The sequence below is a fragment of the Erpetoichthys calabaricus genome, chromosome 4, assembly GCF_900747795.2.
Source record: "Erpetoichthys calabaricus chromosome 4, fErpCal1.3, whole genome shotgun sequence".
NCBI classification, from domain to species: Eukaryota; Metazoa; Chordata; class Cladistia; order Polypteriformes; family Polypteridae; genus Erpetoichthys; species Erpetoichthys calabaricus.
Window position 1 is genome coordinate 33,333,854 of NC_041397.2, and position 25,824 is coordinate 33,359,677.

General features: G+C 40.4%; 1 protein-coding gene across 1 annotated transcript in view; it reads right to left on the minus strand.

Moving 5' to 3' along the window:
- The window catches only part of pds5b (PDS5 cohesin associated factor B), a 155,442-nt gene extending 138,117 nt beyond the window's left edge, over nt 1-17,325 (minus strand). The window contains exon 1 of the mRNA XM_028799315.2: nt 17,193-17,325. The gene's annotated coding sequence lies outside the window, so the exon portion shown is untranslated. The remainder of the gene's footprint in view (nt 1-17,192) is intronic.
- Nucleotides 17,326-25,824: the final 8,499 nt, after the last annotated feature.

The window sequence follows — 25,824 nt, forward strand, 5'->3', positions numbered from 1 at the left end:
GTATTAAAATACATAACTCTTACTTAATTTGTATTAGGCCAGTGCCAGCTGGAGTGGAAAACAGTAGAGGGAAAAAAAATTACAGTAGTTCTCAGAGGCTCATGGTCATGTTGCAATGTACTGTACTATAGTCTGAAAATTAAATGAAAACTTTAATCAACTCCATTTTCGCTTGTTTTTGAGTTAATGTGGTCCACAGTTTTCATGCTGGGGAGCAGAAAAATCAACTTGCAGAGCTTCCAATAGAATCGTTTGTCATAACTGCAATAGTGGCTTTCTATCAACTAAGGAGTAGCACAACATGCACTTTTCATTTTATTGTGGCTTCCCTACTGTTTCCATATTAGTGATAAAGGCCTACCTACTTCTACATCAGAGAAGTACAACTCCCATCTCTTGACAATTTAGGGACAGGAACTTCACTCATCTATTTTATATAGGCAATATTTAGAGAAGATTCAAAGAGATATATACAGTATATATACTGGCTTTAAAACACTTCACATTATCTTGATTTATATTGTATATTTAACAGTTACAGTTAAAATCTATAACCTATATTTGCTGTGTGTAATCATTTCTCGTCACCTGGGGATGTCAGATTGTACATAGAGACACAAGACAAATTTAAAAACTTTATGAGGACATTACAGTACAGTTTCACGTTTCCAAAGTGTCACAAGCTCACTTTTCAAGCAGTCTGTAATGTACTGCTTGACAAAGCTGATGCGGTCTGAATGCTTTCGAAGTTCAGAGAGTTTGGCTGCAATTTGGCTCTTTAACATTCTGTTGTAGTGAGCTAAATACAAGATATCAGACAAACGAGCCTCTTTTCTGTTTAAGAGGGACAAAACACCTGTGTTCCTTATTCTTTGTCGCCGCATTATATGCGGTGTACGTCCGAATAAATGCTAATTGGTTCTAACTCACGTACACACAGAGTCCACCCATTCAAAAGAAAACCAGAATTAAACCCATTTGATTCTGATGGGCAAGCAGCAGACTGGATGCACTATGTCACTTGATATGTCAGATCACATACCTCGTGGTCACAGAAGCCTACTGCAACTCCCCAAGATTATGTAAATGAGGCGTACAACTAAAAATCACCAGAATAGCCATATAATGCAAAGGAGCCATAAGTGAAAATTTAACAATTTATAATTCTGGCTAAATATCTTCCAGAAGCAACAGAGAAGTACCTCTCCACCACATAACCACAATTAGAGTCACCACTTTAACAGACTTTTGAACTTTGAGGACTGCACCCTGCTCATTAATCAGTTACTGCCAAGGTTAAAGTTAGTTAAGGCTAACCTAGGAAAAAATAAACACTAAGATACTATCCTTTCTTTGACAGTTAAAGTAGTTCAGAGTGTGTCAGTGGATGCAATAACCACTTTCTACATGTCCAGTGCTGAAACTTTTCTTCTCTATCCAGCACATATTTTAGCATGACTGTAACTTTGCATAGGAGAGGAAACAGATGCTAAGTTTTGTGACCAGACTGTAAAATCATTGGTTGCCACCATTAAAATCTCCATCCATCCATCCATCCATTCTCTTCCGCTTATCCGAGGTCGGGTCGCGGGGGGCAGCAGCTTGAGCAGAGATGCCCAGACTTCCCTCTCCCCAGCCACTTCTTCTAGCTCTTCCGGGAGAATCCCGAGGCGTTCCCAGGCCAGCCGGGAGACATAGTCCCCTCCAGCGTGTCCTGGGTCTTCCCCGGGACCTCCTCCCGGTTGGACGTGCCCGGAACACCTCACCAGGGAGGCGTCCAGGAGGCATCCTGATCAGATGCCCAAGCCACCTCATCTGACTCCTCTCAATGCAGAGGAGCAGCAGCTCTACTCTGAGCCCCTCCCGGATGACTGAGCTTCTCACCCTATCTTTAAGGGAGAGCCCAGGCACCCTGCGGAGGAAACTCATTTCGGCCGCTTGTATTCGCGATCTTGTTCTTTCGGTCACTACCCATAGTTCATGACTATAGGTGAGGGTAGGAACATAGATCGACCAGTAAATTGAGAGCTTTGCCTTATGGCTCAGCTCCTTTTTCACCACAACAGACCGATGCAGAGCCCGCATCACTGCGGACGGCGCACCGATCCGCCTGTCGATCTCACGCTCCATTCTTCCCTCACTCGTGAACAAGACCCCAAGATACTTGAACTCCTCCACTTGAGGCAGGATCTCGCTCCCAACCCTGAGAGGGCACTCCACCATTTTCCGGCTGAGGACCATGGTCTCGGATTTGGAGGTGCTGATTCCCATCCCAGCCGCTTCACACTCAGCTGCGAACCGATCCAGAGAGAGCTGTAGATCACGGCCTGATGAAGCAAACAGGACAACATCATCTGCAAAAAGCAGTGACCCAATCCTGAGTCCACCAAACCGGACCCCCTCAACACCCTGGCTGCGCCTAGAAATTCTGTCCATAAAAGTTATGAACAGAATCGGTGACAAAGGGCAGCCCTGGCGGAGTCCAACTCTCACTGGAAACGGGTTCGACTTACTGCCGGCAATGCGGACCAAGCTCTGACACCAGTTGTACAGGGACCGAACCGCCCTTATCAGGGGGGTCCGGTACTCCATACTCCCGGAGCACCCCCCACAGGATTCCCCGAGGGACACCGTCGAACGCCTTTTCCAAGTCCACAAAACACATGTAGACTGGTTGGGCGAACTCCCATGCACCCTCCAGGACCCTGCTAAGGGTATAGAGCTGGTCCACTGTTCCGCGACCAGGACGAAAACCACACTGTTCCTCCTGAATCCGAGGTCCGACTATCCGACGGACCCTCCTCTCCAGAACTCCCGAATAGACTTTTCCAGGGAGGCTGAGGAGTGTGATCCCTCTGTAGTTGGAACACACCCTCCGGTCCCCCTTCTTAAAGAGGGGGACCACCACCCCGGTCTGCCAATCCAGAGGCACTGTCCCTGATGTCCATGCGATGTTGTAGAGACGTGTCAACCAAGATAGCCCTACAACATCCAGAGCCTTGAGGAACTCCGAGCGTATCACATCCACCCCCGGGGCCCTGCCACCAAGGAGTTTTTTGACCACCTCGGTGACCTCAGTCCCAGAGATGGGGGAGCCCACCTCCGAGTCCCCAGGCTCTGCTTCCTCATTGGAAGGCATGTTATTGGGATTGAGGAGGTCTTCGAAGTACTCCCCCCACCGACCCACAACGTCCCGAGTCGAGGTCAGCAGCGCACCATCCCCACCATATATAGTGTTGACACTGCACTGCTTCCCCCTACTGAGACACCGGACGGTGGACCAGAATCTCCTCGAAGCCGTCCAAAAGTCATTCTCCATGGCCTCCCCAAACTCCTCCCATGCCCGAGTTTTTGCCAGAGCAACCACCGAAGCCGCTTGGCCTGCCGGTACCTATTAGCTGCCTCCAGAGTCCCACAGGACAAAAGGGACCGGTAGGACTCCTTCTTCAGCTTTACGGCATCCCTCACCGCCGGTGTCCACCAACGGGTTCGGGGATTGCCGCCACGACAGGCACCGACCACCTTACGGCCACAGCCCCGGTCAGCCGCCTCAACAATAGAGGCACGGAACATGGCCCATTCGGACTCAATGTCCCCCACCTCCCTCGGGACATGGTCAAAGTTCTGCCGGAGGTGGGAGTTGAAGCTACTTCTGACAGGGGGCTCTGCCAGAGGTTCCCAGCAGACCCTCACAACACGTTTGGGCCTACCAGGCCTGACCGGCATCCTCCCCCACCATCGAAGCCAACTCACCACCAGGTGGTGATCAGTTGACAGCTCCGCCCCTCTCTTCACCCGAGTGTCCAAGACATGTGGCCGCAAGTCCGACGACACGACCACAAAGTCGATCATCGAACTGAGGCCTAGGGTGTCCTGGTGCCAAGTGCACATATGAACACCCCTATGCTTGAACATGGTGTTTGTTATGGACAATCTGTGACGAGCACAGAAGTCCAATAACAAAACACCACTCGGGTTCAGATCAGGGGGGCCATTCCTCCCAATCACGCCCTTCCAGGTCTCACTGTCATTGCCCACGTGAGCATTGAAGTCTCCCAGCAGTACGAGGGAGTCCCCACATGATATGCCCTCTAGCACACCCTCCAGGGACTCCAAAAAGGGTGGGTACTCCGAACTGCTGTTCGGTGCATACGCACAAACAACAGTTAGGACCCGTCCCCCCACCCGAAGGCGGAGGGAAGTTACCCTCTCGTCTACTAGGGTAAACCCCAATGTACAGGCTCCAAGTCGGGGGGCAATAAGTATACCCACACCTGCTCGGCGCCTCTCACCGGGGGCAACTCCAGAGTGGTAGAGAGTCCAGCCCCTCTCAAGGAGATTGGTTCCAGAGTTCAAGCTGTGCGTCGAGGTGAGCCCGACTATATCTAGCCGGAACCTCTCAACCTCACGCACAAGCTCAGGCTCCTTCCCCTTCAGAGAGGTGACATTCCACGTCCCAAGAGCCAGCTTCTGTAGCCGAGGATCGGACCGCCAAGGTCCCCGCCTTCGGCCACCACCCAACTCACACTGCACCCGACCCCCTTGGCCCCTCCCATAGGTGGTGAGCCCATGGGAAGGGGGACCCACGTTGCCTCTTCGGGTTGTGCCCGGCCGAGCCCCATGGGTGCAAGCCCGGCCACCAGGCGCTCGCCATCGAGCCCCACCTCCAGGCCTGGCTCCAGAGGGGGGCCCCGGTGACCCGCGTCCGGGCGAGAGAAAACGCCGTCCAAATTTTTTATTCGTTTGTAAATTGCCTGTTTGGATACTATTGAGGAATAATGATTACTGTTTAATCTTTACACCGTATCTTTGTGTTAATGCTTCCACTGCAGAACCTCTGCGTTTTTCCCAGTTGCTCCTAGGGTTCATCAGGGGTGTGTTCTTGCTCCTACTCTGTTCAATGCTTGCATGGACTCAGTGTTGAGCAAGGTCGTGGGGTCCAGCGGCTGTGGGGCATCTGTTGATGAAGAAAGATTCACTAATCTTGACTTTGCCAATGATGCTGGGATCTTCACAGAGTCAATAGAGGCTCTGATCAGGGATCTCGAGAGACTGAATGAGAAGTGTGAATGTCTGGGCTTGTGAGTGTCCTGGATAAAAAAACAAGATCCAGGCCTTTAATGACCTCTTAGGTACAGTCATCAGCAGTGTGTCTGTCTGTGGAGACAATTAAATATCCATTTCTCAAGATATTATTCTTATATGACTATATTTTCACATCAAAACATGAAACTGTCCAACATTTTTACATGTACACCAAACTAAAATGTTGGATGACTTTCCTATCAGAACTAGAATAGTGGAACTTTGCAAATCATACCAGAAGAATGGAGGATTTCAGACAAATGAAAACAGAAATCTTCTTTCCCAATTATGGAATTACTTCTAGTCTTCAAGGAATTTCTCATGGTATTTCACTTTATTATTATAATCACAAACCATTAGAAATTCTACATTAACTGTATTGAAAGGTCTAAATGGAAACTATTTCCTAAGGCTGTTTTAATAATTCAATAAATGAAAAAAAACATTAACATTTAAAATTTCAGGGCTTAGCTCATTTTTGATGCAATTTCTTTATAGTAAACTGTGAGGTTGGACACCAACACAGTATTAGAGGTCAAGAACAGAACTGATCAATGAAATTTGCCAACGTGTTTAGTGAATTGAACTTGTACATCAAATTTCTCATTAAAATTTGCTGTTCGAACAGCTTTGTCAATCACCCCCCTCCAACCCCACCCACCCCATGATGCTTTGTGATGTAAGTGTGACATCACAGATCTCAAGCAGGCAATGCTGGATAAGAATATTACGACCCAGGGCACCATGAGCTCCTAGAAGGAGTACCATAAGTAGTAGAAAGATAATTTAACACTAGACGTGCCACACCCGATGCTAATTGGCATTGCGTTTTTACATCTTTAATTATTTCATCAGTGTACGTCTCACATTTGTCCTTCCTTGACTTCAAATACCCATGTTGTTACAATGCTGAAATTCTTTTCAGATAATATTTTTATTAAAAAAACAATAGACCCCCTATTACCACAGCTAAACACCTTTGAATGCTACTGTCCTGATATGATTTCACTCTCTCTCTCACGGCTCGCAGATAACAACATTACTGAGCAATATTTGCCAGATGTGAGTTGCTGTCTGTCTTTAGCAGACAACCACAAAATAATGAAGAAAAAAGGTCACACTTTCAGTCAATTACATTGTCTCGCTAGGAAAGAAAGAATAAAAAAATTGTCAGCGCTCCAGTTCCTTCAGTAAGGCTAAAAAATGATGATAAAATTTCACTTGAAAAGGAATCAAAACGATTTTGCACACACAGTGGAATACAAAGTGCACAGCCAGATTGAATTTAATATGGGGGAGAACACACAAAGTGACACATAGTGGACAGCACAATCGAGTCACAAGTGAAGAGCACAGGAGCGGATGGCAGTTCACTTGCAAAGTTTTCACAAACACAACAGACCCTACAATGAACATAAAGGCAATAATAAATGGTGGGCTTTCTTTGTGAAAATGGAAGTACCAATACAACATGGTACTCGACTGTAAATGAGGCATCTTTTAGGTGATAAAAAAAAAAAAAATTTAAGTACGGCTATATTGAAAATCTGCACATACTGTACAACATGCATGACTGCATGGTAAAGCCATACACATGCAAAGAAAACCAGCTGTTTATTCTTGTACAGGGAGATTCACTTGAAGGCCCTGAATATTCTTTTGTAACTCCAGTTAGGATGAAGAGATCTGAATCAAAAAAAATATGCTATATATACCTTGACATACAGTATGTGTAAATCGATTGTATTACATGTGATGCTGGAAGTGATTTCTGTTTTCTGCCAGACATATTTCGACGTTGTACTCCATGTTCCTGAACATATCGGTGGCGTCTTGGGGGGAATAGAAGCAATTTCATGTTGGATGTTTTCCTTCAAATCTTCCACAGTGCAAGGATTGTTCCGATAGAGTTTTCCTTTGAGCATACTCCCAAAAGATGGCCGCTGGTGTCAGATCAGGTGACCATGGTGGCCAAAGCCCTTTTGAAGTTACCCTGTTGCTGAAGGAGGACTCAATTTCTGCCATAGTCCTTGCCGATGTGTGACATATTGCTCCATCTTGCTGGAAGTAACCTTGTGTTAACTCATAATAATTCAGTTGATTCTGACATCTCTTAAACGAATTGGTGAACCAATAAGTTTGCACCATGAAGACGCGCTGCTCAATACAGTAATCCCTCCTCCATCACGGGTGTTGCGTTCCAGAGCCACCCGCGAAATAAGAAAATCCGCGAAGTAGAAACCATATGTTTATATGGTTATTTTTATATTGTCATGCTTGGGTCACAGATTTGCGCAGAAACACAGGAGGTTGTAGAGAGACAGGAACGTTATTCAAACACTGCAAACAAACATTTGTCTCTTTTTCAAAAGTTTAAACTGTGCTCCATGACAAGACAGAGATGACAGTTCTGTCTCACAATTAAAAGAATGCAAACATATGTTTCTCTTCAAAGGAGTGCGCGTCAGGAGCATTGAATGTCAGAAAGTGATAATCAATAGAGCTGTTTGGCTTTTAAGTATGCGAAGCACCGCCGGTACAAAGCTGTTGAAGGCGGCAGCTCACACCCCCTCCATCAGGAGCAGGAAGAGAGAGAGAGAGAGACACACAGAGGAAAACAAACATGCAAAAATCAATACGTGCCCTTTGAGCTTTTAAGTATGCCAAGCACCGTGCAGCATATCGCTTCACGAAGCAGCTGCACACAGAAGGTAGCAACTCTTTCAGCATTTTTAGACGAGCGTCCGTATCGTCTAGGTGTGCGAACAGCCCCCCCTGCTCACACCCCCTACGTCAGGATCACAGAAAGTCAGCGCAAGAGAGAGAGAGAGAGAAACAAGAGTAAGTTGGGTAGCTTCTCAGCCATCTGCCAATAGCGTCCCTTGTATGAAGTCAACTGGGCAAACCAACTGAGGAAGCATGTACCAGAAATTAAAAGACCCATTGTCCTCAGAAATCCGCAAACCAGCAAAAAATCCGCGATATATATTTAAATATGCTTACATATAAAATCCGCGATAGAGTGAAGCCGCGAAAGGCGAAGCGCGATATAGCGAGGGATCACTGTACTATACCACCATCCTGATGAGAAGTCGAGCGACTGAGTGAAGGGGTACGGGCGATATGCACCCAGAATTTGCAAACGGAGGTTAAATGTTGTGATGGTTGTCCAGTGCCTACAGTCATCGCTCCAACGCAGGGGCATCCCGGCTTGTTCAAAGCTCCATATACCGAGGAGCACATTGCACATGTTTTGTTCAGATTGCTTCGTCCTAGCGAGAGTTATTACAAAATATGCAGGGCCTCTTTTGAGTGAATCTCCCTGTATTATCATGCATTGTCATATCTACTGTATCTTTGAAGATATTGCTAGTAAGCAGCATTCACTCAAAGATCATGCGAGTGTCCATTATGTGCCACCATCAGTGACCTCTTTTCCCTATTTAAAACTGATGCTGGCTGTGTTTAAATATTGACAATGTCGGTACTGTATCACACATTTGGTACACTTTGTGCAGAACTACTCTATTAAGTATGTGCGATGTTGCTAATCAAGTGCTCCCAAAAATAAATGAATAAAAAAGCCTTGCTATGTTCATTTGATTGGCACATTATTTTCATAATAGTTTCATCATGGTTAGCTGCTTCATTTCTCTGTATAGCTTCAACATGTGTTATGTCTTCACTGTTGAATTAAGCACATAATGCTCCCCACTAAGTATGGCAGATCGTTATATGACAGGGACAACCCCCAAAGTATACAACACTGATCACTAGCATCACAGGCTCTGTGGCTGTGTGTTAGATTTAGTGATAAATGCACAGGAGATGCAGAGAGAAATAAAGGACTCTGAATATCGAGGACTCAGATCATCTCAGGGCAGCACAGTGGTTAACACTGCTGCCTCAAATCTCAGGTCGCAATAATCACTTTACCAAGGTTGGTGGATGCTTTCCTAGACCCCAGAGACGCTTTAGAGACAAATACACTTATACAATCCACTGCAAACCAGTTCAGTTTCTCCTTCCTTTTTAAACTGCATTTTGCAACTTAGCTGAAGTTTCCAAACATTTACACATTTATGCCAAAATTGAGCTGAAGTGAATTCAGCAGGGATTGCTCATCACTAGTTAAAAATCATCGGCTACCAGACTCTGCCTCTATCACACCGCCAAACCAGTGGTCAGCTTTGGTTCTACATATTCAGTGGTGTCAGGGGGCCACCAACTTACAGCTAATTTGGGTAATACCAGTGGTCTTCACTACCGCCACTTATGGGGACTACTAAGCAGTTTTTAATAAATAAATAAACAAATCTCTCGATTATAAAAAAAAAATCCTGGGCGAGAAAGACTAGGGAGATGAGACATGATCTTCACGTGAAGATCACGGAAGACACTTAAAAGACCCGCGTGATGAAAGAGATTAAAGGTCCCCGCGAGACGCTCCATGGCCAAACACGAGACTTTGTGCCAAGAGATTGACTCAGGACCGTCTCGCGGGGACATAGAACATGAGATTCTTCCAAGACACACCCTACTTACAACCAATATCAAATAAGACCACGGGCAGCAAAACACTCAGTCATGTAAATGATTTGAGCACACACAGATCCAGGGCTCTCAGCGCATATAAAGCGTACAAGGACAATACGTTATAGATGAAATGTCGACGACTAAGCGAAGAAGAAAGAGCAGTGCGGAGAAAAAAAGACTCAAAAGCGTAGGAGAGAATGCAAAAAAGAAAAAATAATCTAGGTGCAAATTCACAAAATAAGGAAAGTACTAATCAGCCCAGAACAAGTTGAATTGAAAAAAGCATGTCCAATTGGGCTTAGATTTAAAAGACAAAGAGTAAAAGACAAAGTAGAACTTCATAAAGACGTTCAAAAACATTGGCGCTATACACATGCAGAGCACGTCAGAGATTATTAAAGCAGTGGAATTCGAAAGGCTCAAAAAATGGCGCGATACAAATGCAGAGAAAGTTAAAGAATATGAAAGCAGGAAAATTAGAAAGTATAAAAATAGAAAGTAAAGATCACAGTAGCGCAAACAAATGGAAATTATTACTGAAAAAAGGGAAAATAATCACCACGGACCAGGTGTCATTGAAAAAATGACAAAGCAAGGAATGGAGATCGAATATATGGACACAGGCGATATGTCAGAAGTATGTAAATATTGAAAGGCTTTGAAGTTTAAGTCAGAGTATTTCAAAAACGGGGTTTACCTCACATGCATTTATTGGTTACTTTGCAAAAAACATTATTAACTGCTAATGATGTAGATTGTTTTGTCTGTGCTGAAATTTCAAACAAAGAAACCTATCCTGAATTATGGTACAAAGTCATTAAACACATGTCTCATGGACCTCATTTAAAAGGTTCAGCATGTTGGGACTCAAAAGATTCCAAATATTGTTTTAAACGAAGTTCTGAAATAAAAGTGAAACTAATGAAATAGCAACAATTCAAAGAAAAAAAAAAAAATCTTAAAAGAGTGTATCCAGAAAACCAAACACGGGGGTTGGCAAGCAAAGCGAGGAGAGGGCAAAGCCCCCTAGTAAATAAATAAAATATATAAATAAATTAAATACAAAAGCCCATTTAACATTACTCATCCAAGCTTTTAAAAAATACTCCTGCATCCCAGGCACTAGTGTCACTGCAGAAATGGTATTTAAAATTTATTAACATAATGTTACTGGCCAGAAGCAGTTTTTTCACTAGTTGTCATATTTATAAAATATGCACAAAAAGAGGCTCAAAATGTGTATATGAAACTCTCCTCGGGATTTATAAAAAGTATTAAAAAAATTAGATGGTAGAATTTGCATTAAACAGCAACTCTGACCCTTTCTAGCGCAACTATTTGAAAAACTGGAGGATGACAACACCCTTGATCAAGTAGGGAATTGCAGCCAAACCAGCAAAATCACAAATCACTCGCATAATAAATCATAATACCAATCCGCCAATACAATGTGTGTTGAGGTGGCAAACATATTAAACCTCTAACGTGATGAATATGATGTACAGACTTGTTTTAGTTCCCTTTTAAGATGGCCAATTCTGTGTACAGTATTTGCACTGAAGAACTTTCTTGGTTTTTCCATCCGTTTATATAGGCTACCTGTTGTCAGTCCTCAGGGAACTGGGCGATAGGTCAGGAATATCTCAGTCAAGCTTCACTCCATCGTGCCCACTGTGCTGGAAGCTATTAACCGGCTGGCGAGGTGCTTCAAACAGACGCATTACTTGTTACCACTAGTTGAGCTGAAAATGCGTTGCCCATCATCTCAAATTTTTAAAATTTTTTTTTTTATATTAATAGGTCAATGTAACAGTATTTTTATGGTTTTCCAGTTAACAAAGGACCTTGACTCCTGTAGATAGGAAGCTTTTGTCACTCAAACTGCAGGTAAAATATGCACTTTCTATGTACAATGGTTTTGCATACAATCTCCTGCTTGTCTAGAGAAGTAGAAATGCTTAGCTTATTACGGAGTAAATGCCATTTATAAACTGGGTTAGGTTAGCACCTGATGAGTAAACAAAAAAAAAAAAAACACTCAAGAAAACTTACTTTAGCTGCAGACTTTTTTTTTGGAGATTTTTCTACAATTTTGCAACAAGAAACTGGTTAGGCTATTTACAAAGATAAAACTTTAACTGACTTAATCTAATTCAATGTTCAGAACCAATACAAGACATGGCGTCATTCCTTCAAATGACATCCCCACACAAATACAATTTATGGGTTGCTTGTTGAGTTAAAACACACATCTTTATGATATATGAGGATCTCAAGAATACACCAGAGGGTGGAGAGGAGACACAGAAACAAAGAGTAAGAGCAAACTCCCCATACTGCACAGCCATAATGCCACCACAATTCACTTCAACCAGAAATGTACACAATGGAACAACATCATTTTCCAGAGCAGGCACTCAAATGTATTCAGAAGTTTTACTTTACACTGATGAAAATTAAATCTTAAAGAATAACAGGTTTACTTTGGAGTATTTAATTCATAATTACATTAAAATAAACTATACAAACAGTAGGGGGAAAGTGCTTACTTTGTCCAAATATAGATGCTCCATAAAGCCTTTTACACTGTATTCCATTCAAATTTCATTACCAAGCACTGTTCTAACACTTTACATCCACTGAACCAATAATGCCACTGTCCTGAACAGTTTATGGCGATAGCTGAACAGGATAAGCCATATGCCTTTGTCTACCCATTAATATCTTCTAGGTTAGGTAGACTATTACCCCAGAGGGAAATTTGTTTGCAGCAAAAACAGAAGACATTGTTACAGAGATCCAATAGATAAACAAACAAAGACTCAACATTTGACAACCAATGTTATTGCATAAACATACACTTGAGATCAATACAAAGAAGAAAAATTACTTTCAACAATACATAAAACAATAATGCAGAATTTAACAGTTAGCATCATCCTTACAAGTAACAGAATTTAAAATGCTCACAGCTCTAGTAATAAGAGTTCTTAAACCTGTTGCTCTTTACCTTTGCAAACCTAAATCTGCACCCTGATGGCAACCAGTGGAATTTACAGCAAAGACCATGGCTACTGTCTGACAGAATTAAGCTGGCTTTGTTTCTAACCTGTCTGCAATACATGCCAGTGAGAGGTCTGCTGGGAACTAATAATTGTACTGTAAATTGTTATAATGTTGTTAAGATGATTTATATTCTCACTGCTGATGTTGCCAAACTAACAGATAAAAGCAAATGTAACAATGGATTCTATAAACGACTTATAAAAAAGTGTCATAATGGCTTTGTCCACTTTAAAACAGTCAAGAAAGAAAAGTCATGACTGACCCAGCCCCCCACCTTTTTTTTTTATAAAACAGATCAGCACTGTGTTAAGACCAAAGTTAAGTTTGTTATCAATGATTCTCCCCAGATATTTGTATTGCTCAGGTTCGGGTGGAGAGTACCTGAAATTTACCACCATATGTTTTGTCTTGGAGATATTAAATCGTAATTAAAGTGATCACCAAGTTGTACAAACTGATTGACAGTAAGTCCATGGCTGTCTTATAGGACTACGATTAACATTAATTGACAACAGAAACCAGGGCCATAACGCAAATTACTTATTATTTGATTAATACATTTATCTAAGGTGACTTACAACATTTCAGATACAATTGGGTACATTTCTATTTTAGGTTTTTCCAATTGGAGCAAAGGCAAGTGAATTGACTTGCTTGTGGTCACACAGAGTCAGGAGGATTTGAACCCACAACCTCAGGGTTTGAAGTCCAAAGCCTTAACCACTACAATGCACTGCCTAAGAGGATAGGATTGTAGTCGAAGCACAGATTAAAAAGATGAACTAAAAAAAAAAAAAACTGTTAGTTGCTTATATTGATTTTGTTTAATATAATAATTATTTTGTGCAAAACGGGATCACTAGTGCCAAAAAAAATCACAAGCTCTTTAGGCATATTACTCTGTTCAATGCAACACAGAAACATCACGTTGTAGTAAGAAACCATACAACCATAAAAGAAACTAAAAGGGTGTATGTTGCAGAGTGTAAAACAGTACTGAAAAAAAACAAAAAACAAACGGTAAAAAGAAAATAACTTTCTTACTTTCCATGTGTAGAAGTATGCGGATATCTGCTATTTACCTTAAATAATACAAATAAGAGCAATGGTTCAATTAACATTCTTGTCTGTATTTACTTTATTTTTATATCTAGTAAAGTCTTTGTGCAATACTATTTTTTTTACTGTTGTAAAAAATAATTATTTACATTTACATTATACAGTACTTTTTACAAATGGAGCACAGCCAGGTTATGTAACATGCTTGGGGTCACACTGCAAGTCATATATGGAGTCTGAGCAACAACCGTGTGACTTAAAGACTGATGTTTCAAACCATAAAATCAGAGAGGTTCTGCCTCCTGTTAATTATGGAAAAAGTTACAAGGCATTTCATTTAAGCCTCTAATTTTAATTACTACAATGAAACTATCTATATAAACATTACAGATGTTTTGTTAGTTATCGGTGTGCATCTTTATGCTATTAAGCTAACTTTAGACCTGGGTGGATCTTTTGAAGTCAGACAACTGGCTCAGAGCCTTTTAAACACAAAACAAAAAGAGAAAGGGAAAAAAACAAGCGCACACACAAACACCCACAATTAGTATGGAGCGTGCTGCAGTCAAAAGACCATGTCACATTAAACAACATTTCTATTTTCAGTTGTAGCCTTCATTTACATAACTATAGCAAGTCGGAGGCATGTAACTCACTCCACCTAGTCCATGACTTGGTCCAACAAAATCAATAAGGATTTATTTTGTCGTTAGCTGTAGGGTCAGGCTTGTGTGCATGACAGCGGACAACCAGACGAGGAATAAGAAATACCGATGTTCTGGACCTCATAAACAGAACAGAAGCTCGCCTGTCTGAGGTCTCGTGTTTTACGTACCACAACAGAATGGAGTAAAAAAAGAAAGAGCTGAGATTGCTACAGAAATCGCCATACTTGTTAATCTTTCATACAGCAGTGACTCCATCAGGGAGCACAAGATTGGCAGACACAAAAAGGGGCAAGCATGACTGTGTTGGAAAAAATCAACACACAGTTCCTAAATGCGTCATTCCCAACAAATTTCAGTCATTTTAAGTTAACACAGCAACAAGATCAGCAACTGAAGTCGCCAAGACTAACAGCAAAATATCTAGTTGTTGGGTAATGTAATATAGACTTAACAAGAAGAGAGATAGAACACCGATAGAATTATTGAAAAAACTAACCTGGGGACATTTGGAGCAACAGCCTACCACAGAACACTAAATGAAACACACACCCTTGAGCCACTCTCACACAAATTTAACAAACTGAACATAAAACTTCTTTGGAGAGAGGAAATGATAATAACAAAATACTGATGCCATGACTCTTTATCATATTTTACAACCTTTGAGTTTAAACATAACATTATTTTGTTAAACAAAATGCTTTACTCATGAGCAGATTAAACCCAGTTTGTTACATACAAGTCACATTAATCAGATATTTCAGTATACAGGTGCTGGTCATAAAATTAGAATATCATGACAAAGTTGATTTATTTCAGTAATTCCATTCAAAAAGTGAAACTTGTATATTAGATTCATTCATTACACACAGACTGATGTATTTCAAATGTTTATTTCTTTTAATGTTGATGATTATAACGGACAACTAATGAAAGTCCCAAATTCAGTATCTCGGAAAATTAATTTCATTAGTTGTCCGTTATAATCATCAACATTAAAAGAAATAAACATTTGAAATACATGAATCTAATATACAAGTTTCACTTTTTGAATGGAATTACTGAAATAAATCAACTTTGTCATGATATTCTAATTTTATGACCAGCACAGTTATGTCCCTGTACATTTTAAAAATGTATGCAAAACTTAAGAGCACATCTCAGAATTGACACAAAAGCTCGCCATAAATCTGCTAAATACAATTTAGTGTCATAGGAGTATGCAGCTTATCTGAACCGTATTGGGCAGGACTCTGGGACTTATTATTTAACACACAGTTTCATCCATTACAGCTTAAAAAAAAAAAAAAATAATAATAATAATAATAAAATGAGTAGGACAGCTGGGGATTTTGCTATCTTGGAGTGCTTGGTCACCAGTTTGATAACCCAGCTTTAGCTCCTTAAGTAAAAGTATGCATCTTCTTCCCACGTTCACATGGTTTTCCTCCAGTAATCCAAAAATAAGACCACTCTAAACTGGACTGATCTGTGTGTGCCCTAGACGGAGTCGGAAAATGGAAGGAATGGCTGGATTAATTAAAACTAAGCTGAAAAATGTACACCCACAAAGCCAGAGAAAGGGATGAAACTAAATTTAAAACACACAAAGCTAGTAATGTTCAAATGACCAAAACCAAAAATGTTTGTAACACAAATATCAACTTGTATGTGTTTGCGTTTTGCAACATTAAAACGAAGCTTTACGAAACGGCAACAATGTCAATGTTATTAATACACGTAAGGAGATAGCAATCAGAATGTATTCTGCTTTGGCATATTATATTAAAAAATCCACATTGCATGTTAATTATACATATGAACGGGACCACACAAAAAATCAGTTCTAATCAAGTGATTTTACATTAACATAATCCTTGAACTACAACTTTACTTAATTTTGTTCTCTAAGTGCGTTTGGCAGGACAACAAGCGAAAGGAGGTTTGCACTAAAGTCAACCCGTTACAGATCAGGCATAAAAATGAAAAATTTTAGTCACGTGATAAAAAGGAATACAGTTTTTGTGGGGGCGCTCTGTTTTTGGCTGTAAGACCCCCTCCCCACCTTCGCGCCCTAAATGCAGCATTTCCCAGAGCAATGGCGCAATTTTGACAGGTCTCCAGATTAACCTCTATAGTGACAATGATCGCCTTCCCAAAACCCAAGTGGACTGATCGGCACGCAACAAAATTCCTCACATTATCAATCGGGCATCTCCGATCGGCTCAAAGGCAGCAGCAGATTTACAAATAAACGAGCAGCAAAGGGCCCTTCCAGACACCCCCGAGTAGCAAGCGCGCCAATCCATGTCAGAACACCACTACATTGTTGCGCCAGGCGGTGTTTTTTGGTAAAGGCCACTCGCATGTCATGGAAACTCGCCGCTACAAAAAAAAAAAATTCAGCAGGCAAGCCAGCAAAATGCCAGACATTGCATTTCTGTCAGGCGGTGTGTGAAACGAGGTGTGCGGGACACACGAAGTCATTCAGCCCACGAAACGAGAACAGACACAACAAAAAGAAGTCCGTCCGCCCGCCCGCGAGTCAGTCAGTGAGCCAGCCAAACACACTGCACTGCTCCTCGGCTTACTGTGAGCGCTCTGCCGAAACCGTAGCAGCAAACAGCCTGAGTACAGCCTGAGTACAGCCGCTGTACAGCACGTCCAATCTCGGGGTAAACAGCCCCCTTAGGCTTAGCCCGTCCAGAGCGCAGGGGTCAGAGCGCACGTTTCTGTCATATCCTGACATTTGCAATCCTTTGATTTAATTAATCCTACCTATCCAGATGAATAAACAGCCAATCGTCTCCTCTTGGGTAGGTGGCTCGCCTCTTCCTCCCTCACTCACTCGCTTTCTCTCTCTCTCCCTCTCCCTCTCCAGCTTCAAAATGGCGCCAATTTGTTACTGGTTGCACCAATCCGTACCGCGAAAGTCTAAACGGCGGGGGCGCGGCGCCACCTACAGGCTGTGAAAGGTACTGACGGCCAATGATACTGAAACGTACGGACTTGTACGTCACGACTGTGTAGTAGCGACATCTGCAGGCGGATGCTTTGTCTTCCAGGCGAAACGACGCCGAAAATGTCTGTTTGAAAGGGCATCTTTTCATCTTTGCAGGTTATTTTTAAAGAGAACTTTCCTTTAAAACTGCATTTCTTGTTGTGTTTTCACAGTGTGTTTTATGTTTATATTTACAACTACAGCAGCAAAGAAAACAAATGAAGTGCGGCTGTGAAGCTGTGTCTGTGTGTTATAATTCTGCAATTAGTAATTTGCAAACGTTACGTTTGCATTTTTACCTAACTTGTCACATGGCCCTGCGCCAGCACTCATTAAAGAATGCTGTACAAAAATAAACTGAAATGAGTAATAATTTGGAATAGAAACAACCGGGTGCTATAGTTGACGTTAAGTTACGCAGTGCTGTTGTGAAGGGAGATGAGCAAAGTTAAAACTTGAAGAAGATGGGGAAAAAGGACAAGTGGACCAAAATACCTAAAAGGTTTCTAAACTTTAGATGAACTGCGTTAAAGGAATACTCCACCCAAACACGATCACTTCTTTATCTATTATTTATGCTGTGTTGTTTGTAATGATCACAGAGAAAAATTGTTAACCATGTTTTTATGGAGAAGGGAGACAACAAAATCTCTGATACAACAGATGTCAATGGGGGCCAACAGTAAACAACATGAAAACGTCAATTAAAGTTACTTGTATCACATCATCCAGATGTTAGGCATCATAATCAGAATGACATTTATTGGCAAGTGTGCATGTATACAAAGAATTCGAGTCTGACTTTTTTAACACTCCGCCTCTAGCTACATGACAAAGATACACAACAGATACTGTAAATACATACATGAGCAAAATACAAAATAAGGAGTGCAAACATATGCCAGCATAGTGCAAGGCAGCGTAAGAAATACTGAGTTAAGCTTTTGCTATATGTAAGAAAATCACAAGATTTTTGGGTTGGGGGTAGCCAAATTAAACATTTATGGGTGTGAAAAGTAACTATTCTTATATCTTCTTGTTCTGGCATATTTTAACGTATAACACCTGGGTGATATGAGACATTTGAAGAGACCATGGCCTGGATGTGAGGAGATGGTGATGATTTTTCCTGCCCGTCTCATGACTCTAGAATAGTACAGGTCTTCTAAGGTAGGAAGACTGCTGCCTTTTCTTGTCATATTTAATTGCTGATCCAAACCAAACTGTGATGGGTGAGCTGAGAAGAGACTTGCTGTGCTGAAGTGAATCTGCAGCTCCTGTGGTAGATTGAATTCCCTCATCTGTCAGAAGAAGAAAATCCACTAATGTGTCTTTTTTTATAATGGAATCTATATTGGTCTTCCATTTCAAGTCCCATGAGAATATGGATCTTATAACCATGAAGGTTTCCACAACTTACACATTATTATTATTAAATATTGTGAGAGGAGGTAATATTGTATCCAGTCATATGCTCAAAATGTGTATTTTGCCTAAAATATGGTTATATAAACAACTTGTGAGAAAGTTGCTTGTGCACAATGGGATTGTGTTAATATGCAATTGAGCTTGTAATTTGATGACCCAGTTTTCTTCTGATTCAGTCACAAATTCAGTACTACTGGGTTTTCCAGCAGTGAATTGATGTTTTGCTTGCTGAAGCATCTCAGATACTGAAATATGAAAAAATGTTGATGAGAACAGGTTATTCAACTGAACAAAGCTCACCAATCCTATCCACTTAATTTCTCCAAAATAACATCAAGTTTTGAAAGTCCTACATCACTTGGTAGTTTATTCCATGTGTCTATGGTTCATTGGTTGACATGAAAAAATCAAGGAGTTGATACTTTAGGTTTTTGGATTTCTTCAGGTAAGAAGAATTCTCCCCTCATATATACAAAAACTAGGAGACAGAGATATTTTAAATGGGAGACCTAAACAACAGTTCCCTGGAGACAGCTACTGGTTAACAAATTTGGCATTATAGTACAAAGAGGTTGTAAGACAGGCCTGTACTGAGTCCTGAAAGATAAATTGACTACAATTTGAAGAGTTAAAGTTAGAAGTGGCAGTTTTGAACACAGGTGAGTACCAGGTGATTTTAAACATTACCACTAAACAGGAAGAACACTCAGTCCAAATAGTAAAACTTACAAGTGCTGGTACACTGTACCAGTGAGTATTGGCCCACTTCAAGCATTGGATATGCACACATCCTACACATACTTTACAAATGCCTTTGCCTAATTTTTAATCTCTAGGCTTTTTTTTCTTTACAGAGGTTTTTTGGAAGTTTTTTCTTGTCTTTTTAGAAAGTTGAGGGTAGGGGGCTATTAAAAACAGGGCCTATTAAAGCCCATTAAGCAATTCCTTGTGTGGTGTTGGGCTATATAAAAAATAAATTATTGCTGTTGTATTTGTATACATCTCTCAGAACAAATTCTGTATTGTTAAAATCAGTGAAGTGGATGGTAGCCAATGAATGAGCATATACTGGTAGGACTCCAGACCAGTTCATGAGGAGGTTTTCTGGAAATGATTCATGTAACAGTATTTTAGCAAATATATATATGTCTGGGATGTTGTGCGCATGCAACTGGATACCGGAATTATGAGACCCAAATAATTTGAGATTTTTTTTAATATATATTTTGATACCATTTACTGTTATTTAGCATTGGTTCTCATTAACATCTACTGTAATGGAATTTTTTTTTTATTTCCATTCTCTGTAAAAACTTCACAGGTTAACAATTTTTCACACAAAAAATATTTTTGGGTGCTGTATTCCTTTAAACTCATTGCTACTCAAAGCTACATGCTTTCATTTCATCCACTTTCTTAATTAGAGATTAATTCTTTCTGTTAAAAGACTCTTTTTATAGTGTATCTATTTAGCAATGCTAAATCACAGCCCCAGCATCCCGGTTTCAAATCGCAACCTAGTCTCTTTCACACGGAATATGTGTGGGGTTGTTATTTGAAAGCACTTAAAGTCAAAATAATTTTTTTATTGTAAATTTGAAATTGTTTATTGGTAAATTATAGTGGTTTAAGAACAAGAAAAAAGTAAATATACTGCTTGCATAAATATTCAGTCTATGTGTGAAAGCTTTAAAGTGAAAAAAAGGGATAGAGCAAACTATGGGGCACATGCCAAATCTGACCACCAGCAAATTTTAACTAGCCGTTGAGGCAAAAAAAAAAGTAAATATTCACCATATTTCACCTCATACTTCTTTCTTACATTTCATTATTCTTGACATCAGGTGGCACAAAAATGCTATACAAAGTATTAATGATCAGTTAGTGTGGGTACAGTGCACCTTGAAGGAACCAAAACTAAAATGAAGGAAGTGAAGAAGCGGAAAGTTGACTATGAAAGCAGAGTTGTTCAGAAAAGAATGGACTACAAAATTTGTTTTTTTCAGAAGGTTGGAAGAAAGGTTATATATAAATTTGTATGGAAAATGTTGCAGTGTTAAAAGAAAACTAGCTCAGCTGACCTGTTTCTACTAGACTTTCTGATTATGCTATCAGTCTGTCATGTGAGAAGCAGGCTAATTGAACTTCCAAAATAGCTGCTAGTCCACAGGCTCAGCAAAATGCATTTTTCAGGCCTTTTATGATTTAAGAATCCAGCACAAATGCAGGCATTCTGTTTGACAATAAAATTGAAATAAAATTGAGATGACCAGCCACTTGTTCACATAGTTCCCCAGTCTTGAGACGACAAATTTGTCACACACTCGGGTAACAAGGTACAAGTCCCTCAAAGACTGGCATGGAGAATTTCCCTGTTAATTCTTTGACTTTAATAAAGATGAAAAGCCTCTAATAGTGGTGTCATATCTTGTGATATTTGTTTAAAAGATGGCAGTAAAAGACCTGCAGATCAAACTAATCAATTTGCAGTGTGAAACAACACTGAAAGAAAAGTTGGATGTCTTCTATTCATCACTGAACAAAGGCATATTTCACAGCATTTCCACAGGCAGCATAAAAGATGCTGGTGTAGTTCAGATCTAGTTACATATGTGAAGAAACATTAACTATGATAGGTACAAAATGTTCTATAACATATCACTGCTGAGTGACCACCATTTAAACGGTGGATTACAGATCACCACAAGACAGCTACCAATGAATTTTGATGATCTTTTAAAAGGAGGTAATCAGCTGCATGGCTTTTTAAATCAAGAAACTTACCGTAGTTTTTATTTTTATACTCAGGTTATCATTAACCTTAAACATACACGGCTCAGCCACAACATTAAAATCACTGACAGGTGAAGGGAATAACATTGATTATCTCATTGCAGTGGCACCTGTCAAGGGGTGGGATATATTAGGCAGCAGTTCTTGAGTTTGATGTGTTGGAAGAACAAAACATGGGTAAGCATAACTTTCTGAGCAACTTTAACACGGGCCAAATTGTGATGGCTGTATGACTGGGTCAAAATGGCAGGTCTTGTGTGGCATTACTCAGTGTACAGTGGTTAGTACCTGCCAAAAGTGTTCCAAGGAAGTGGCATTCATGTGGATTTTACTTTAACATGTCTACCTAAAGATCAAGGAGTTGATACTTTAAGATTTTGGATTTCTTCAGGTAAGAAAAATAGGGCCATAGGGCAATGGTATTCCCTGATGGCAGTGGCCTCTTTTAGCAGGTTAATGCTCCTTGCCACATTACAAAAACTGTTCAGGAATGGTTTGAGGAACATGACAAAAAGTCAAGGTGTTGTCTTGGCCTCCAAATTCCTCGTTTCTCTATTCGATCAAGAAGCTTTGGGATGTTCTGGAAAAACAAGTCCAATCCATGGAGGCCCAAACTCATAGCTTACAGGACTTAAATGACCTATCGCTAATGTCTTGGCACCAAATACCACAGGACACATTCAGATGTCTTGTGGAGTCCATGCATCAGTGGGTCAGAGCTATTTTGGTGGTACAAGGAGGACCTACACAATATTAGGCAGGTGGTTTTAATTTTTTGACTGATTGGTGTCTATGAAACCCAAGGTATCTATAACAACAGCCCAAAGCAGCTTGCGGAACAGTTTTTACAATTTATATGCCCACTGCTGGCCCAATGCCTGATGCAGACTAGAAGATTTTTTTTTAATGGAATAATGCTAAAACTGTGACAGATTTCTCCCCTAGTCTGTCTTCAGTTATCAAAGCACACATGTTATAAAATTATGTCCACAAGAAAGCTGCTTATTAAAAAAGTTACACTCACAAGTAGGAGGGTCCAGACTTTCTGTACCTGGAATCTTGAAGAATTTCGTAGAAACAACAAATTGGCTTCTAAACAAACACAGCAGATGACAGTCAATTTCATATTTACATTATAGAGTGTGCAATATTTTGTGGTAAAAACCAAAAAGAAAGGTTAATGTAACCTGGGAGAAAGAGGCTTCCTCATTCACCACCGTGTTTATTTAAGTTTGTCCTCATATCTCTCCTTGTCTACTAGTCCTTCACATGTGACGTCGATATAAAAAAATGGTTCCCCCATACTACAAAATTTACACTCATAAATATCGAATATGTTTAACATTTATAATTGGAATTCAAGGCAGCTCTGACTGGCTGGTGAATAAATCAGGAAAGTTTAAGATTATTCACTATATACCTCACAGTATGGGATAATCTGGAAAGATAATCATTAAGATCTGCATCTTTTGTGATTTTGGAAGGATTCAATCTGACCCATAATCAGAACAATTGTATGTTGTGCCTAGTATAACAAGGATACAGTTTCCTTATAACTCTCCTCCACCAATGAATCATTAAAATAATTGCCACATATTCTAGACAGAAGTCCTATAGTTAAGGGATCATTATTCAGGTTGTGAATATAAAGGATAGCTATGGAAATATGCACAAAACATTCAAAAGAAGTCATAGATGAAATAATACAAATCCATAAATTGGTAGTAAGGGAAGAGTTGCCACCCTTCATCGAGCTTAATGTCATGCAAGTCCTGTATTTTATATAAGGGGACATTCAACCATTCTTCAAGAGGAAAAGCCTCCACTTCTTTGAGGGATAAAGGGGGCAGAAGTTTACACTCCACATTCCAGAATTTCCGATAAAGGTTGGGTGGTGTTTAATTTCAGAATTCAGAGGAGATAGAAGGCATTTGAGTTCACCCTTGTGTTCATTAAACTACCCCTGAGTGAGGTAGTTACAATATAATCTGGAAATAGGAGAATATCAGAAGGGTACCGTATTTATACCATAGGGTGTACCTGGTCCTATACATTGGCCTTATATACCTAATGGATTCCAATTAGATGTTTGCCCATACCATTATGGATCACCTGTGATGTTTAGTAGTTGGCAACAGACACTGTTGGTTGAAGGCACCCCTTGTGTTTCCAAATGTTGGTACTAGGATAAAACATGACTCATGAGTACTGAGAAAAGCGCTATATAAATGTAATGAATTATTATTATTATTATTATAATTATTATCAGACCATATTACTGTTTTCCATTGATCAGGAGTCAATTTTTTCTGCTCTTTATATGGGGTTATGCATGCTTTTATGTTGGCCTTTGGTAACCATGTCGTAAATTCCAGCTTCATGAAGGACTTTTGATATAGAGTTTTCGCTGAGACAAAGTTTTCACTAATTCAGTTTTTGAAGGTTTGCTTTTGTGGCATGTTTGTTAAAATTTTCATGTGCTGTTGTTATTCTGGAGAATAAGTATACAGTTTTTGTGACTGATGCACCTGCAATTTGCACACTTGCAAAAGTGATAATTGTCAGGTGTCCTTTTATAGCTATTCAGCCTAATATGACTCACCTTTGCAGCTAAATTTGTAATTGTCAGCTAATTACTCCTGCTTTTTCTTGTGATGTTTCTGTTATTTTGTCTACCCCCTAGATGTTCTCCCTGTGTGTGCAGGAGTTTTTGCACTCTGTAATAAATGTCTGTGGTGTTGTGCAGGTTTTTTAACAAATAATCGTATCCCAAGAAGTACAGGCACCAATCAGGTGCAGGTGTGTGCGAACATGCTTCACTCTGGGGATGATTGTGGTACTTGGCTGATTGCGCATACATGTGTAAAACAAGTGGATCAGTCAGGTATCTCATTCATACCTCAGATGTAGCAGCATACCACACATACACCCAATTAAGCCAATATAAGCAGAGTCTGCATGGCAGAGGGAAAATGAAGAATGACAGAGAATGAAAAGAGAAAATAAACTAAAGAAACAAAAAAAGAGGAATGGAGGTTAAAGAAAAGCAGAACAGAAAGAAGAAAGAGAGGGCGAGAAGCAGGATGGGAAGATCCCATGTGAAAGTAGAAGAAAGTCTGGTGGTCGGGGTGAGCCTTAAGGAGAGAAGCCTGGGGCTGAAGAAGGCTCCTATGACATGCTCTTATTGAGTGATACTGGGATGCAGTATTCGGCCATTATGTGGTGTCTACTACCGACTCCAAGGGAATGGTAATGGGAGATATGAGTGCAGCTCAACACAGCGCTCCAGGGATGCTGAAAGCCTGGCAATGGGAACCCGAGCCAAATATTGAAGGTTGACTGCACCTGTCAGTTGGCCATCTCCTCCGCTGCAAGATCTCATATGGGGTTTCAGAAGGCAGCCCTGGGGCTCATTTTATTTTAAGGAAGATAGCACTGTCTCTACGATTTTAACCTCATTCTATGGATTATTTATTTGAATATTTTAACCTCCACATTTTCACAGATTTTATCGGATTATGAATTTATTGACTAATTATTTGTTTGAAGAACTGCATTGCACTATTTAGTTGAACACTGTTTCATTTTTGACTGTTTTAATAAAAGCGCTGACACTTTTATACCTACCCCATGTCTGGATGTGTATGTCCTCATTTGTCCATTTATGACTATCGAAGGTTTGGGGTCGAAGAAGCTCCCAGACAGAACAGGGAGCATGCAGCCTCCCCAGCCCACCACACACTCACATCCCAAATATGTGTGAGTTAGGGCAATTGGACATGCCACTGTCATTATCACTCCTCCATCATTCTGCACAGTTATGAAATCTGACAAAATTCCTTGGCACGCAATATCAAATTTACAGTTGTGCCCTGACAGTTTCATACCATATATAATATTACTTATGTCTTCCAAAATAACATTATACTTCAAGTATAATTTTACCTATGAAGCGTGGTCCCATTTTTTTCAGTTTATATTATATAGAATTTAAACCCAAGTCTTATTCAGTTGGACAATGAGCCCCATCTTGGTGAGGACATGTGGCTTCGCCTGGAAAGCATTAGGGAAAGAGGTCTTATTTTAGGAGTGTGTTACAGACCACCCAATGTAGACAGTTATTTTAATGTACATCTTTTTAGTAATATTAAAAAGGCAAATTTACTGGGGGATATTATAGTCATGGGG